The sequence below is a fragment of the Balaenoptera physalus genome (genome assembly GCF_965194825.1).
Source record: "Balaenoptera physalus genome assembly, chromosome: 21".
Taxonomy (NCBI): Eukaryota; Metazoa; Chordata; class Mammalia; order Artiodactyla; family Balaenopteridae; genus Balaenoptera; species Balaenoptera physalus.
Genome location: NC_138902.1, coordinates 38912314 through 38927250, shown reverse-complemented (window position 1 = coordinate 38927250; position 14937 = coordinate 38912314). Strand labels below are relative to the sequence as shown.

General features: G+C 49.6%; 1 protein-coding gene across 1 annotated transcript in view; it reads left to right on the top strand.

Annotated features, from left to right (window-relative positions):
- The window catches only part of LOC309651398 (uncharacterized protein), a 65574-nt gene that overhangs the window by 18827 nt on the left and 31810 nt on the right, over positions 1 to 14937 (top strand). Inside the window, exon 3 of the mRNA XM_082444145.1 lies at positions 7338 to 8730. The gene's annotated coding sequence lies outside the window, so the exon portion shown is untranslated. The remainder of the gene's footprint in view (positions 1 to 7337; positions 8731 to 14937) is intronic.

Genomic DNA, 14937 nt, shown 5'->3' with positions numbered 1-14937 from the left:
TATCAAGACAATTTTTTTAGAGCAGTTTTAAGTGCACAGCAAAATTGAGGGGAAGGTACAGAGAGGTCCCATACACCCCCGACCCCATCCACACACAGACTCCCCCGCTATCTACAGCCCTCACCAGACGGTACATGCGTCACAGCAGTGAACCTCCACTGACACGTCATTGTCACCCAAAGTCTGGAGTTGACATTCGGGCTCACTCTTGGTGTTATACATCCTATGGGTTTGGACAGATGCATAGTGACATGTAGACATCATTATAGCATCGTACAGAATAGCTCCGCTGGCCTAAAAATCCTCTGTGCTGTCTGTTCATTCCTCCCCTCTGTGCTCAGCTGCTGACAACCACTGGTCCTTTTACTGTCTCTACTGTTTTGCCTTTTCCAGAACATCATATAGTTGGAATCACACAGTATGTAGCCTTTTCAGATTGGCTTCCTTCACATAAAAATATGCATTTAGGGCTTCCCTGGTGGCGCAGTGGTTGAGAATCTGCCTGCCAATGCAGGAGACACAGGTTCGAGCCCTGGTCTGGGAAGATCCCACATGCCACGGAGCAACTAGGCCCGTGAGCCACAACTACTGAGCCTGCGTGTCTGGAGCCTGTGCTCTGCAACAAGAGAGGCCACGATAGTGAGAGGCCCGCGCACCGCAATGAAGAGTGGTCCACGCTTGCCGCAACTAGAGAAAGCCCTCGTACAGAAACGGAGACCCAACACAGCCAAAAATAAATAAATAAATAAAGTTAAAATATATATATATATATATATATATATATATATATATGCATTTAAGTTTCCTCAAGGTCTTTTCATGGCTTGATAACTCATTTCTTTTAATATTCCATTGTAGATGCAATATAGTTTATTTATCAAGTCACCTACTTAGGGACATCTTGGTGGCTTCCAAGTTTGGGCAGTTATGAATACAGCTGCTATAAACATTTGTGTGCAAGTTTTCGTCTGGGCATAAGTTTTCAGTTCCTTTGGATAAACACCAAGGAGTGCGATGGCTAGATCATATGGTAGGAGTATGTTTAGTTTTGTAAGAAACTGTCTGTCTTTCCGAGCGGCTGGACCATTGTGCGTTCTCACCAGCAGTGAACGAGCGTTCCCGTTGCTCCACATCGTCACTGGCATTTGGTGCTGTCAGTGGTCTGTACCTTGGCCATTCAAAAAGATGTGTAGTGGTATCTCATTGTTCTAATCTGCATTTCCCTGATGACATATGAAATGGAGCATCTTTTCATATCCAGCCTTTCTTTTTCCCAAGAAATGTGTTTCCAGGAAGCTTTCAACTGTGGCTTCCCAGAAGGTGAATCCCTAATGTGGGCCCTTGGAGTCCGGAGGCCTGGGGTCCAGACTGGGCTGAGTCTCGCTGAGCTGCCTGGATTGAAACTTATTCTTTCAACTGTCAAACTGGGATGTTGTGTTAGCTAATCTCTAAGCAGCTCTCAAGTTCTCCTCATTTCTAAAGATTTAAAAAATATTTTATTTATCGTTAATTTTCATTGTAATTCTGTCGGCAACTTTCCTAATGTCTCTGTCAGGGTTCTTATTTGCAGGCACGAGAAGCAGCTCTGGCTGACTGAGCAAGACAGGAGTTTGTGAAGAGGATATGGGGTAGCTCACAGCATCACTGGGTGCCTGAAGAACCTGGCTTATAAGCTCTGCTTCTGGAAACAGTGTCCAACCTCCTCCAAGGGACTGGTCCGAGGAGGGCCCTGTGCTGTGGCCACTGCGCGTGAGACACAGGAGCTTGACTTTGCGGCTGCCGCTGCCGCGAGCAGAGCGCCATCTGTACCACAACGCCACGCGCCTTGCAGACACTTCCACTGCACCCCTACCAATGAGAGACAGAGACAGAGGGAGCGAGGGAGGCTGGTGGGAGAGAAACAGAGAGAGACAGAGAAAGAAAGAAAAGGAAAGAGAAAAAGAGAGATCAAGGCAGAGAGAAATAGAGGAAATTAGAGGGAAATAAAAAGAGAGAGAAATAACAAGAGATAACAAAGACAGAGGCAGAGAAATAAAATGAGAGAAATAAAGAAATAGAGAAGAAGGACACGTACAGAGACAGAGAGAAGGAAGCAGAGGAGCAGGTCTCCTCTTCCCCGCCCTTCTCACCTTGAGCCCCACCTTTGATCCCACTGTGCCACCTGCCTGGGTCTGAGTCCCACTTGCCGGGTCTGGTTGGCAGCACCTTGGTCACAGGACCAGGCGCAAGAGAGCCTGGGAAAGCAAGAATGTGGTATATTCACCATCTTCGGAGGGTCGTTTCAGCCTCCCGCTAAGCTCCGACACTGAAGAATTCCCCAAACACTCAAAGGGGTGAAGAAGTCGCGTGGACAAAAGAAATGCAAGAGTTCATCGCATTCAAACTCATTCATTCTTTCATTCACTGATTCAAGTGTATGTATTCGGTTCCCATTACGTACCAGGCGATCTTTAGGGGCTTGGGGTGCAGTGAGGAACAAGCTTTCTAGTGGTTTCCTGCAAAAGTCTAGTTGGGGAGACAGATGAGGGGACAGACGGTTGCCATGACGCTTGATAGGTGCTCTGATGGGTGGCATGTGGGGACCATGGGCCAAGGCCAGTATCTGAGGGGGTGTATGTGAGTTTAAGCTTTTAGTGTCATTTGAACAGTTTTGGTTTTCTCCTTAAGCAGTAGGGAGGCCATGGAAGATCTGAATCAGAGGAAACACATGAACCAGTTGCTGGTTTAGAAACCGTCTCAGGGAAGTGTGGAAGTGGATGGAGAGGGGCAAGATTGGACTCGGCAAGACAAGGGAAGGGCTGGTGGAGGGTCTTAGCTAAGGTCGTGAAGGGGAGCTGAAAGGACACATGGATTCAAGGGACGTTAAGAAGCAAAAGTCCACCAGACACGGAAGGAGACAGAATGAGCGAGACTTCTGGCTCGGTGTAGGTAAAAGGTGATGTCACGGACCGAGGCAGGATAAACAGGAAGAGGAAGTGATTCGGAGAAACGATGGTGAGTTGCATATACGTTTGCACGGAAAGAGTGTCTCACATTGGGTTTCCCTAGAAGAAGAGTGTGAGCCACGAGTTTGCGTGAACGTGGAGAATTGGGAGACGTAAAGAATAAGGTGAGGGGAGAGATGGTGTGAAGAAGAGGAAGCAGATAGAAGTGTGTTATTAAGGCCACCATTGACTGCAGGAGCTGAATTCCACGGGGACTCTTGCAAACCCCCAATGCCTCTTACTCAGTGGTTAAAACTGCTCTTAGCGGGACGCTAATTCCTAGGCATCGTGACCCCAACATTCAGGAGGATAAGGGGCGAGCTGCCTGGGGCCGAGAGGCATGGGCTGGCTTTTGGAAGGCAGTGATTTGCGTGGAGTCTGGGGGAACAGGAGCCCCAGAAGGGTCTGCTGCTACGAGATGCGCGGGTATCCGCATGGGGGTCTTTCTGGCATCACACCTATGGGCTTGGCTCTCTGCGGACAGAGTCAGAAGGTACACCTGGCTTCCCAACTTAATCAGCTTCTGTGGGTCAGTTGAAGCCCTGGTAGTGAATGAAATCCCTAGGAAAACAAAGTTTTAAAAAAATCCCAGAGAACACTGACTTTCGAGGAAGGAGGGAAGAAAACCATGGGCGAGGGGGTAGCAGTCAGGGGAGGGAACATCTTTAGAGGAGGGAGGGGCAATCTCTTCTCAGATGCAGGAAACTTCTCATGCGAAAAAGCGCATGCTTCTCTGTTTCCACTGCGGCTCTGGGTTTCTCCTTTACTGCTGGCACCTGAGGACTTCATCTCCACTCTTTCACTCTTGGTCCTGTCGTAACATTTGCTTTAGGTTGTTTTCCGCAGTCCTTCTATGCGGTTAGGACGGCGTGTCCGGGTGGCAGGTCTGCGTGGCTGCGTCCCCGCGTCCGCCAGCGGCCGGAAGCTCCGGCGGCCGGGTCCAAAGTGCATGTGACGAGGGGACGCTGCTCCCGGGAGCCTGAGGTCAGGGGAGGGGCCGCCCAGCGCCGGCGCTGCGCCCAAGCTGCAAAGGAGCAACAAGAAAAGCGAACGTTCCGTGTACTTGAAGGGGATGAGACGTCTCAGCCGCGGAATAAGGCGGAAACCTGGGCCCCTGGCTGTGTATTTGGGGGTGTGCTGGGGGCGGGGCGTGTGGTCGAATGGGGGTGCAGGAGGCTGGGTTAAAGGGCCGGGGGGTGTGTACAGCACAGAGTCTGTGTTTGCACGCGAGCCTCTAACCTTCGGTCTCCCTTTTCCCATCAGCATCAGGAAGCTCCAGGCTTCCCCGTTCGAGATTACGGTTCCTGGGGAGGCCCGGCCCTGCTCGTTTCCCTCCCTGCTGTTCTCTGTTCAGAGCCGGCTGGACCTGGCACCCGCAGGCCGGGACAACCTCTTGGCTCGAGTTGCCCCATTTGTGAAGCAGGGAGATTGAGACAGCGCCCCTCAGGTCAGAGCATCTGGCGCTTGTGGTGTTTACACAGATCGGTGGAGGGATTGGCAGTGACCTTGCGTTGCTACATTCTGTAGCGTCAGCTACATTCTGACGGCTCACGGGAGCCAGGCCAGTCCACATGCCCTGTGTGAATGTTTAACTTGGATCTCTCCTTATCGGAGTTACACTTGGTTGCATTTGAACAATATTTATGACATAACAACATAACAACTCCTGAGCACGGCAGGAGTGAAGAAGGTGCTTTGCTCTTGGGGGGCTGGTGGCTCCTGTGGGTGAGCCATGCTCTTGTCCCCTGCCGTCTCCTCTGAGGAGCCCTCCCTGACCTCCGCCCCTTGTCCTAAAAGCGGCTGGTACTTCTGAGCTGCCCCGTCGCGCCTTCCTTCCCTGTCACGGTGACTGTCATGCCCTCTGCATGCTTGCTGTGAGGTTTGAGGGAGGAGGGGCTGAGTGGGGACCCCCATCATCTCCACCCCCCAGGCTCTGGTGTCCGGCATAGATGACCACTCGCTGGAGGAAATGAATGAAACGAGTGCTGCTGTGGACTGAAAGGTGTCCCCCCAAATTCCTGTGCTGAGGCCCTGTATTTGGAGACGGCGCCTTTAAGGGGGAAATTAAGGTTAAATGAAGTCACAAGGCCTGATCCCGTAGGACGGGTGGTCTTACAAGAAGGGAAGAGCACCATCTCTCTCTCTCTGCCACGTGAGCACACGGGGAGAAGGCAGCCTCCAGAACTGTGAGACATAAGCTTCTGTTGTTCAAGCACCCAGCCTGTGTGTTTTGTTACAGCACCATAGCTGACTGATACAAGTGTCTGCACTTTGGTTAACCCTTCGTTTCCTAGGACCTCACTCCCGGCAGCACCCCAACCTCCAGGCACCCAGATGATGTTCCCTTTATTTATTTATTTTTAAAAATTTATTTGTTTATTTATTTATGGCTGTGTTGGGTCTTGGTTTCTGTGCAAGGGCTTTCTCTAGTTGTGGCAAGTGGGGGCCGCTCTTCATCGCGGTGCGCGGGCCTCTCACTATCGCGGCCTCTCTTGTTGAGGAGCACAGGCTCCAGACGCGCAGGCTCAGTAGTTGTGGCTCACGGGCCTAGTTGCTCCGCGGCATGTGGGATCTTCCCAGACCAGGGCTCGAACCCGTGTCCCCTGCATTGGCAGGCAGACTCTCAACCACTGCGCCACCAGGGAAGCCCCAATGTTCCCTTTCTAAAGGTCGCAGCCCGCATTTGTTTGAATCCTAATAGCGTGAAAGGATTTCAATCTAAAATGGAACCAGAGGATATAAAATGGAAAAGCTCATGCATGTGCCCTCAGAAAAAGAAAACTGAAGGACTGAGAAACAGAGCTCCCGTAAATGCCCCGTTTACAGGAAAGTGACAATATTGGAGCAGGGACTTGGTCAAGGGCTGCCTCATATCAGCCTTGGAAAGTTTGCTTATGGTTTCTGGAGGTCTGAAAAAGAAATGACCTGGGTTGGGCTGAACTGAGCTTTGTTTGCCTGCCTGGACTGGTTTTGTCTGCTCAGGGGACTTTCAGGACTGGTCCCTTTTTTTAAAATTGTTTTTATTTTAATAGACGCTAACTGGACTCTCCCCTGTTGACATTTCCTGCCCATAAATACAGCCTGCTCCACAGCTTTAACCGACTCGCTTATGGCTTGCTACAGTTCACGTGTCCTGAATTGCAATTCCCCTGCTATTCCCGAATAAGCTCATCTTTTTGACAATTTTGAGCTTGTCTCGGTTTACCTCTTTTTGTGGGTCCATGACAGCTATTTTCATATTGTTCTACTGTGTCTGAAAACAGACTCAAGATCTCTGTTTACAGTCTGGGGCCACCTCTGAAGGGCCTGCATTCCTTACTGCTTCTGGGGCAAGGCGATCATCAACACACTTTACCATAAAAGGCACGTGTCAGGTTCTTTTCAGGGAGAAACTTGAGATTTAAGCACATTTGTGTGGGGTAAAAGAAAAAGAAAATCTGTGTGTGTGTGTGTGTGTGTGTGTGTGTGCACTCACATATGTAAATGCAGGGGGAAAAGTCCAGAGCCTAAAAAGAAAATCACCAAACGTTACCAGTATTTGCTTCTGGGAAAGGGAAGGGGGTTTGGAGGAACAGGCGGAGAAGAAATCCTACCTGTATTCCCGCTGTACATTTTCATTCTGATTACTCCACTGATGGATGTCACGTTTTGTTTTGAGGCTGCATGTGGCCCAGAATTTCCAGCACTTCCCCCTGTTCTCTAGCTGGCACCTGACCTTGATTACAGCTGGCGGGGTCGCGTCCTTGGCTGGCTGGTCTCTAGGACGTGTCTCGTCGCAGGCCGCATGGCTGGCCGCTTCCCAGAGGCAGGAGCTGTTTGTGCCAGGTGTTGATCACACCTTCGGAGCATGAGACCTGGTCGAGGGCGGTGGGACAGGGGGATGATGGCAGCACCTGCCTTGGGCCCTACCTGCTGAAGATCGAACCAGACTCCGTGGGGCTGAGCTGGTTTCAGACCCAACTTGGGGACCCTTCTGGAATCGGTCTCAGCTGTGGTTGCTAGAGCTGGCTAGCCTGATGGGCAGAGCCTGACGGAGCCCCTCCCCAGGCCAGGTTCGCCGCGGGGCCTCCCACCCTTGTGCCTGCAGCGAACCACAAGGGGTCACGAGGGGAGCCGGATCAGCCCCCCGAGTCAGACAGACTGGATTTCAGTTCTGTACCTCCACCTAGAGGCCGGCCCAACCGGATGTGGCATTCAGCTGCCCTTCTGCTCCGCAGGAGAGATAAGTAGACCCAAGACCAGAGGGTTGTGTGGCTTTAATACGTTTGTGCCTAGAAAGTAATTGACAGGCGGGAGGGTTTAGTAAGTGCTGTTCTTACAGCTCCTGTTTCTATTCTTTCTCACATTATGAAGCACTGTTATCCCCACTTGCCTGGACGACACACCTGGACGGGCAGAGAATAAGAAACAGCTCATGGGTAGTAGGTTCTGGATGGAACCCAGAGCATCAGTGTAGCACAGCCGTCCTGACTGACCTCAGACCCCGGGCAGAAGCTGACTGTGCCGGGATTGTTTTCTTGGAGGTCATCCCCCATGTTGGTTTTATTTACAAAAACAATACACACGTGGCAAAAAGCTAAAACAACACTGACGTGTATCAACAGAAAATGAAAGTGGCCTGGAATTCTACCTCGCTTAGAAGGAAGGATGGCTAACAATTTGGTTTCTCTCAGTCCATGACATTGTCCTCTATACACACGGAGGTATCTCTCCACCAGGCCTCTATGCATACGTATATATTTTAAAGGGAACATACTGTAATACAGGTCTGCAGCTTGCTTGATTTCCACTTTTCATTTGGACCTCTTTCTATACCATTGGATCAACTTCATTTTTATAACGCATGTACAATATGTGTGAATTCCATGGACAGTGGAATACTTCTGGAAAGTTTACTTATTTTTGAAAGTTCTGGTAAGACATACATAAAGTTGCCCAATGTAGCCATTTTTAAATGTCCAGCTCAGGGCCCTTAAGTACATCCACACTGTAGTGCAAACGTCACCACAATCCGTCTCCAGAATTGCTCATCCCTCCAAAGTGAAACTCTGTGCCCAGGAAACAGTAACTCCGCCTTCTCCTTGCCCTAGGCCTCAGGTAACCACCGTTCTACTTTCTGTCTCTGTGAATCTGGTTACTCTGTGAGTACTCTCAGTACTTCATATGAGTGACTTCATATAAGTGGAATCATACAGTAGTTGTCCCTTTGTGACTGGCTTATTTCACTTAATGTCATTCTTCAAGGTTCACCCGTGTTGTAGCATGTGTCATAATTTCCCTCCTTTTGAAGGCTGAATAGTATTTCGGAGCACTTTGAAGAAACACAAGATTGGTAGTCATTCTTTTTTGTTTAACGCATTTTAAAAAATTGCAGTATAGTTGATTTACAATGTCGTGTTAATTAACTGCTGTACAGCAAAGTGATTCAGTGGTACATATATACGTTCTTTTTTTAAAGTAGTCTTCTCCTTTATGGTTTATCGTAGGATATTGAGTATAGTTCTCTGGTAGTGAGTCTACAATCCAGAAAAATCTCTAATAAATGACCTCCTCTCTCTTCTCCACTCACACCCTCTTCCTCTGCTCAGTAGGGCAAACCTCAGGGATGGCGAAGTCGTGAATGGAGGCTCTTAACTCCCACCCCACCTGCCTAATAATCCTCCTGGGATGTGCTACAGTGCCTCTGACTTCTTTTCCAGAACTGAGTGTTGGACAGTGTTCCTCACTGGATATAAACACAATAAAGGTACCATTTAAGGTCATAACCTTGGGCTCCGCTCAGGCAGGCGCAGCCGTGCTCTGACACGTAGGACTAAGGGCATAGCCTGCTGGTCAATCACAGGCATCACCTTTTCACGATGACGCCCAGAACTGCCGCTTTCTACCAGTTACAACTGTAGCCTCCCGATATCTGAGCTGGAAGGGACTCCAGGGCTGACTTTGGAGAATTTCTGCATCCCATGGAAATGGGTTTTTTTTTTTGGAGTAGGAGGGTTTTGCTGACCATGTTTGCGTCTGCCTGGCACTCGGATCTGGCTCTCCAGTCTAGCTAGGGAGGGCCGTGCCGCCCAGGGAGGCCGTACAGTCTTTTCACCCTTGAAGGTGAGCCCACAGGGCTCGCCAAGGTCCTTGATTTATGGGGACCTGCTTTTGTCTCACACGACAGCGAACGATACCTGCCGGTTGCCGAATACCTGCCAGGTTGATTTTTAGTGTTACCATTGTTGAGAACAAAGGCTGTTGGAAGCATCCCAGAAACTGCAGGGGATGATTGGTTCATCCAGTTTATTCTGGGTGTGGAGCAAAAGAGCTGCCAGACCCTAAAGGGAGTAGAACCAGTTTAGTGTGTGCAACTTTCCATTCCCATCAGAAGTTCCCCCCAAATCATTTCCTGCTGTAACCAGCTCTCCCCATGGGTAATTGGTGCGCTGACTTTCCAGACATGAGAATGCTTAACGACGTCAGAAATCTGGAGCTGCCAAAGTCATCAGGATCTGGGAAAGCCTGTGCTGGAGCCGTAAGGAGGCAGGATGGTCTGGGGGGAGGTCCCCCTGGATGAAGAGGCGGGGACCCTCCTGAATCAGGGCTCAGGTACATCTGGGCGTGTAGGATCTCATATGTTACAGGCCATCCGCCATCCTCGGTTTCCCACCTGGTAAAAGAAGAGGGTGAATTCTATGGGTTTTTTTTTTAGGGACCAGTTTCCAAACTAGGCAGCCCATCAGAATCACCTGGGACACCTTCACAAAATAGCTCCTGAATGAGAACTGCCAACAGTGAAACTCTAGAATCTATCCTTTTAACACGCTCCCCAAATAACCAAGACTCAGGCAATGCCATGTGCTCTGTGCTCTCACACACCTGACGTAGTTCTTAGACTCACCAGTGCACAGGTTTTCATTTAACACTTTGAAGTTGGGGTGAATCTTACAATTGATAATTAATAATAACATAGATATAAGAAATTATAATAATAATGATAGTAATGAATGTAATGACTCTTCCCTCCCCCCACTTTAAAAGTGGTTAAAGAATTGTGAGTCTTGCATTCAGTGGTATTTCTAAATTAAGGAAACACCTCACCTCATTTCTATGTTTACAGCAACCTTACAAAGTAGGTGTTGGGGAAGTATTTAGCCCCTCTTCCCAGTAGAAGCAGACTCAAGTAGGTTGGGCAGGATATTGATTTATTTATTCAGTCAGTATTAATAATAAGCATCGTCCCCATGAGAGGTGCTGGGTTAGGTTTGGGGGTGCAGAGACGAACAAGGAACTGGTTTCCATCCTCAAGGAGCTCAGAGGCTCGTGGGGACATAGATAGCTGTACCCATGGCTACTTCAAATAGTGGCGCCAGAAGGCCCCATGGGAGCCGTGGGGAAAGAGTGATTAGCTCTGACTTGGGGGTTAGTAGTGTACCCACTTCCCCTCCTTCCCACTTTTGCTCTATGGCCCTCATGCACCCGAGGGACTTATCAGAGTCAATGCCATGTAGAGGAAAGAGCTTGGACTCTGGGTTACAATCTGCACGTCACCACTTTCTTCATCCAACAAATGCTTGGAAGGCTTTTTTATCAATGCGGAGCCCAGCACCAAAAAAAAAAAAAATGGACAAGACAGACACGAGCTTTCATTCTTAGCCTGTCACACAAATATTAAATAATTTTGCACGTATTAAATTCTCTGCAAGAGGAACATATTGCAGCGTCCGTGGGAGACCAGGGTCTTGGGCCTCATCTGGGTGTGAGGTTAGTCCCTTTAGAGCTTGAGATTTTGAGGCTGAGATTGACAAGATGAGCAGAAGTTGTCCAGGCAAAAGGAGTGGTACAGGGGGAGAGAGGGGAAGAGCCGGATGAGAAGCAGAGGGAACGGGACAGACAGGCATGATTCCATTTAGGAGGTGACAGAGGCACCTTACAGCAAGAGCTGGGAGGTGACAGGGTGACGGGAAGGGATGAGGGCGGCGGGGGGAAGGGCTCTGTCTCCAGGCCTTAGAGGCCTGCTGAGAATTTGGGACCTTCCTCCAGGGATAATGGGAAACCACTGAAAGGTTTGTGTCTTTTAAAAATACTTACTGTGGTAAAATATACATCGCATAAATGTCACCATTTTAACCATTTTTAAGTGCACAGTTCAGTGGCTTTAAGTACATCCATACTGTTGTGCAACAGTCACTGCCATCCATATCCAGAACGTCTTCATCTTCCCAAAGTGAAATTAAACAGTGACGCCCCGTTCTCCCCCTTCCCGACCCTTGTGACCTGTCTCCATGAATTTGACTACCTCAGGTACTTCCTGTAAGAGGCGTCGCACAGCATTTGCCCTATTGTGTCCGGCTTATTTCACATAGCACAGTGTTGTCAAGGTTCATCCGTATTGCAGCGTCAGCAGTTTCCTTCCTCTTTAAGCCTTCCTAATATTCCATCACATGTATAGACCACATCTCGCTTATCCAGTCATTTGTTGGTGGACACCTATTACAAGGTTTTAAGGCCGAAGGTAACAGTCCCATTTAGGTCTCCCAGCTAGGAGACTAATGCTGCTTGATCCCACGTAAGAGAATTAGGTGGTGGTGAGGGTGGTGAGAAATGGAAGGTGTAAGAGCCGCTTAGGAGGAGGAATCAAAAGATTTATCAAAGGGTTTATTTGGGTGTGGGGAGCGAGGGAGAGTCAAGCAAGTAGTATCCCTAGGGGAGGGGGCTGCCATTTACAAGGAGGAGATGCAGGTAAGGAGTTGAGCTTTGGGTATGTGGAGTTTCAGAAGCACGGGGACATCCAAGCACGGATTTATAAATCTGGAGTTCAGTCGAAGCTGGAGGCTCAGATGGGAAAGTCATCAGCAATCGAGGTCGCAATCGAAGTAGCCATCGAAGCCGACGGGTGCATGTCATTCCCCAGGGCGAGGGTGCAGAGTGAGAGCAGAGAGGTCCAGGGGAATATCCCTGGGCGACTGTGATGTTTCAGGTCTAGTTGAGTTGGACCATCTGACCACGACTAGTGAGCTAGAACATTCAGAGGGGACAGAACCAGAGGAATGTGCTGTCATGAAAGCCAGGGAAGAAGAAGGGCTTCCAGGAAGAAGGGGTTTAGTTAAGGGAAGACCAAAAAAGTCCATTGATGTCAGCAGCACAGAAGTAATTGGTTACGTGGGTGAAGGCACATATGTGTGTGCAACACACACCAGACGGGTGGATGGAGAAATCAAGGACACTGATACAAGGGAGGTTACCAGCTATGTGTCCTTGGTCTAGTTGGTCGACCTCTCTGAGCCTTTATTTCTGAATCTGCAAAATGGTGAGTAGTGGATGCTCAGAGACTCCCAACACCTCATTACAGCCGTGCACTCCGGGGTGGTAGGGACCCTACCTACCGGAGGTTGGTTGAGGGGATGTTGCTACCTCCCGAGCTGAGGCAGGGTCCCAGGAGCAGCAGGTGACCTTGACCTGGTGCCTGACTCCCCGCTCTCCCCGATCCATAGCAAGCCAACAGCAAAGGCATCTTGAGGAGTTGGCGAGTGTCGTTCTCGACACCTGTGCTCGGGTCTTTAAAGGGATGGGGGATTGGGAGTGAACGTAGAGGGCCAGCCTCTTCTGCTGCGGAGAAATATCTCTGGTGTTTGGTCTCTGGGAAGCCAGTGGAGGAGAGAGGAGACCAGGCTTTGGTCTGAGCTCTGGGGGTTACTGGCTGTGAGGCCTTGGCATGCACTGCTCCCAACCTGCAGAGTCCTTACCTGTGAGATGGAGGCTTCGCCAGCTAGAAAATTCTGGAATGCATTCCTCACTGCTGGTGTGTTTGTATCACAAAGAAGTCCCTACCAGAGAAGGTTGTTGTGCTTCCTTGGACAAAAAGATGCTTCTGCAAAAAGCCAAGTACGTACATGGCTACAGTCACAGTTAACTTCCCAAGCAACTCTGTGATCTGGGTACCGTTAGTCCCATTTAACAGAGGATGACACCTAAGTTTCAGCAGCCAATGACTTGCCCAAGCAGGAGAGACAACGTTTGTTCCAGGCGGCAGTAAGGTATGTTTGGGCAGGAATCATGACTTTAAACCATAACGGACCACTTGCTTCTCCTGCAAAAGGAATCAGTGGATTAGGCCGATGCCTGCAGGGACCCCCAGTATTCTCTCCTGTCTTGGAAGTAAATCTAAAACGCTCAGCTGATATTCAGAGACACCCATTCCTTGATGTAATCAAATTTCCTGGTTTACATTCCAGTTCTCCCCCAAATCCCATTATTTCTCTGCTCTGGTCTCACTGACCCCCTCTGGATCCTGCTTTTCCTGCTTTTTATAACTTTGGGCTACTTACTTGGGCCTGGGAGACCCTTTCCTCGAGACACACACAGCTGGAATTCTGTCCATCCGTCAAGGCCCATGACCCTTTCTTGATCTCCTAATAGCTGTAACATTTTCCTCCTTTGGGGTCTTTATTGTATTTCATACTTCTCTCATGGTTCTTCTGTTTGTCTGCTTTTAACAATAGTCATTTGTCTGTTTATCACCTTCATATTAGAACAGTGAGTCTTTGAATGTCATACACACTGAGCCCATGACAATAGCTGGCACGTAATGAAGGCTCAGTGGCTGCTTGAAATGCGTCCATCCTTAATTGGTCTCGGGCTTGTGCATGCACTCATCCATCCAGTACCTGATTGTTAGGGTCTGTGCAAGGTCTCATGCTAGGGGTAATGTTACAACAATGGATAAGATATTTCACTGACTCTGGCTTGGAAGAAATGTCCCATTAAATAGCCGCTTGTTTCTTCCGGATGCCGCGTAACAGCTGGCACGTTTGCACGGCGTGTAATGCTTCCCATGAGCCAGCAGACCCACACTCTCGTTAGATCATCACCTCAGCCCTGGACATGAGTACTGTAGATCCAGTATCCCCAGGTCCCCATTTTCTAGATAAGCTTCAACAACGTTAGGCAGACCTGCCTTGGACCTCGCAGTTCCTCGGTCGGATGGGTGCTGAAGTCCTCTGGTTTTTGCCCCAGTGATTGTCCCACGAGGGCAGGAAGGATAGGAAGACAAGGTGAAGCACTAAGTAGAGCAGGGCCAGGACATGGCAGTTTGAAGGAGGTGCCCGGGAACACTGGGGAAGAGAAGAAAGAATCCAAGATCTCCCTGCAGGCCACGTGGCTTCTGGAGTTCCCACCAGGCTGGTAACGTGAAGGCAGCGTTTGCTCTCAAGCCGTGGAGCTCAGAGCGCCACAGGTTGGCTACTGGGCAGGTGAGCCCCCCCGTGCTGGGCATCAGGACCGGGCGGGAGACAGGTCGTCCTGGCCCCGGGTCTACACGGTCCCACCCCACCACCACTTGCGGACTTCAAAATCCAACTTGCTTGCAAAGTGTCCAGAACTAAAGCAGGTTTTATTTTTTAACAGTGTTGAGAGCGGAGTGTGTCCGAACAGTACTGGGGCAGCTGTCGTAGCAGGACAAAAGGGGATGCGCTGCCTACCTGGCACCCCTGCCCTCCCCTCCTCCCCCCGGAGCTGCGTCCCCTTGGTTAAGCCCATGGAAGGCCAGGGTCAGGGCTGAATTCTGGCTGCTGGGTCCCCAGTAAATCACTACATGCCTGCAGGAAGCACACTGGCTCTGAGCCAGACTTCGGGTTTTGTTTTGTTTTTTTTCTTGTTATTTAACAAATATTTATCGCAGACAAATATTTGTGCCAGACATTATGTCTGAGAATAAGGAACACCTTTCTGGGAACACTCCTAACAGCGATCATATTACGTGTTGGTCATTTGTAGGCAGAGCTGGAGAAACTACCGAATTCTTGCCATTTGGATCTATTTTTCCAAACCCCTTGCACACCACCCGCTTGTTATCCACGAGCCAGGCTTTCTCATCGTGGGAAACTGCTTGTACTGCCTCCAGACAGGTGCTGCTGGGCGCTTACCCACATTCTAGAAAACCAAGCCAGATTCTCCAACAAGGGCCCAACCA